This window comes from Hakea prostrata, chromosome 1 (assembly GCF_041222555.1).
Source record: "Hakea prostrata isolate BN-2017 chromosome 1, UWA_Hpros_2, whole genome shotgun sequence".
NCBI lineage: Eukaryota > Viridiplantae > Streptophyta > Magnoliopsida > Proteales > Proteaceae > Hakea > Hakea prostrata.
This window is the reverse complement of record NC_142600.1, coordinates 18,958,529-18,961,285: the sequence shown is the minus strand read 5'-3', so window position 1 is coordinate 18,961,285 and position 2,757 is coordinate 18,958,529. Positions and strand designations below refer to the sequence as shown.

Sequence of the window (2,757 nt, the reverse complement as noted above, 5' to 3'; positions counted from 1 at the left end):
ACCTCTAGAGGCTGTTGCTTCGGATTTTCAAGAATTAGTTTTGTGCCTCTTTGGTTTAAGTTTTGGAGATGGAGTAGCATATTGGACGTCGACGTCTTTTGTGTAAGGATATGATTCCCATCTCTAAACCGAAGAACCTGAATTGAACTCCAGTTTTAAGTTCCAAAAAGAACAAAAAAATTGCAGATTATATGAAACAATACTAATGATACTTGTCAAATAATTTATATATTATTGTTTAGAAAAGAAAGCAAACATCATTATGCATCTGTATGATAGCTCTACATTGATCTTATTTATCCTAACGGCTAATTCAGCTGGGAATTAATTACAGACGAGAAGTAGCCATACCTGCATGTTTCATAGGCTGCTGGTTTGTGTATTGTGACATTTGGTTCACGCTAGCTTTCTGGGTCTTCTGGGGGCGTATATTGCTCTCTGAAACAGAAAACCCTTTTGCCTCTTCTCTTAATTCAAACTTCTTAATTTTACCTGTGGCAGTCTTTGGGAGCTTTTCCTTCATCACAACCTTCCTTGGAGCCATGTACTTTGGGAGATTAATTCTACAGTACAAGATAATATCTCGTTCGTTCACTTTTGCTTTCTCTCCTTCTCGAAGTGTAACAAAAGCACAAGGTGTCTCTCCCCAACGCGGATGAGGCATTGCAACGACGGCAGCTTCTAAGACACCTGGATGCTTATAGAGTGCCGCCTCCACTTCGACGCTGTTAATGTTCTCGCCGCCGGAGATGATGACATCCTTAGATCTGTCTTTGATCTCGACGTATCCGTCTTGGTGAATGACTCCCACATCGCCGGTGATGAACCATCCATCCTTGAAAGCCTTTGCAGTAGCTTCTGGATCCTTGAAGTACCCCTTCATGACACTACTTCCTCGTAAAACAATCTCGCCCACTCGTTTCCCATCTCTTGGAACACCAGTCATGGTGCTCAAGTCCTTCACGTCTACCTCGGCCAGGGTCAGCACGCTAATGCCTTGCCTGGCCTTCAGGTTGGCCTGGTGGTCACGCGGAAGCTGATCCCACTTAGCTTGCCACTCACACACCAAAGCTGGTCCAGTGGCCTCTGTCAGCCCATATGCATGTGTTACGTGGAACCCTAATCTTTCAATTTTCTCAAGCAACGCTGCAGGTGGTGGTGCGCCACCAGTGAGTATCTCCACCATAGACACAAGACGGCGGCGCTCGGCTGGTTTCGCCTCTAGTAGGATGTTGAACACGATAGGTGCACAACACATGTGTGTCACATTGTGTTCGACGATGGCTCTGTACATATCAGCGGCGCATGCGTTGCGAATGCACACGTTGGTGCCGCCGCGTGCGGCGACTCCCCAAGTGAATGTCCACCCGTTGCAGTGGAACATAGGAAGTGACCATAAGTAAACTGGCTCTTCCCCCATTTTCCACTGCAAAACAAGGCTGAGAGTGCTCAGGAAAGCACCTCTATGGCTATAAACCACTCCCTTAGGCTTCGATGTGGTGCCAGAAGTGTAATTTAGTGCAATCGCATCCCATTCATCGGCCAGTGGCTCCGGAATGTACCTTGGATTGCCATCGTAAATGAGTTGCTCATATTGATCAAGCTCCCCTCTTCCGGTGGGGGAATCTATGTCGGCGATGACAATTATACATGGTATCAGAGCTTTGTCTGCACCAAGTAGACGGAGTGCTTCATGTGCCAGTGGAACATATTCATAATCCACAAAGAAGAGTTTAGCTTCAGAATGCTTGAGGATAGTGGCAACGATGTTTGCATCAAGCCTAGTGTTTATAGCTTTGAGAACAGCTCCTGCCATGGGAACGGCAAAATGCATCTCATAAAGGGCTGGAATGTTTGGCGCAAGAACTGAGACAACATCATTCTTGACGATGTTAAGTGATTGGAGAGAGCTGGCAAGGCGAAGACAACGTTGATGGGTTTCTCTCCACGTAAATTTGGTTCTGCCATAGATGATAGACTTGCGGTCTCCATACACAGCTGCAGCTCTTGAGAGGAAGCTAATGGGTGAGAGAGGGACATAGTTGGCAGGACACTTGGGTAACATGTCCATTTTCAGATTCAGGGTTTTGCAGCAATCGAGGATGAGAAGAAGAGAGAGGAAGACAAAGAGAAAGGCAAAGATGAGTTTGTGTTGTTTATGAGAGGGACTACTAGAGTGGAAGTGAAGGATGGGTAGAGTTATATAGAGGGGATCATGCAATTCAATTTAAAAACAAAATCTTCTTTTGAGTGAGAAAAAAGAAGAAGATTTGGACTCCTAACGGAGATGATTTTGTTTTTAAATTAATCAAATGTTATCATGAACCAGTATGAATTCATAGGGAAGGTTCAAAGATGTCATGTTGAAGATGCTATTCCGGTTTCACCAGAAAACTACTATACATTTAGTGTCTTTACATCGTTCACATTGATCTTGTAGGGCTTCTCTCTGCTTGGCTCTTTACCATGTAACACTCAAATGTCTTTTCTTTTTTGGCCAAAACAAATGTCTTTTCTATAGACTTAGAAGAAAATACTTTGATGTCTTTGTCTTTTGGCTCTTGATAATGAGTCTAATCTTTGTTAAACCCAACTGATCAAAGACTTTGAATCTAGTCATGTTGAATTTTGGTGAGATGATACTGGTTCATGCCTATTATTGAAGAAACCTAATTTTGTCCAATACAGAGCTCTTTTAATATTGTCTACAGTGAGCTAATTAATGAAACTGTTAGAGTTGAGATGACAATTTCCTCA

At 43.5% G+C, this 2,757-nt stretch overlaps 1 pseudogene; it reads right to left on the bottom strand.

Moving 5' to 3' along the window:
* Positions 1 to 290: 290 nt before the first annotated feature.
* LOC149028072 (trans-cinnamate:CoA ligase, peroxisomal pseudogene) lies at positions 291 to 2,071 on the bottom strand (annotated as a pseudogene).
* Between the last annotated feature and the right edge of the window lie 686 nt (positions 2,072 to 2,757).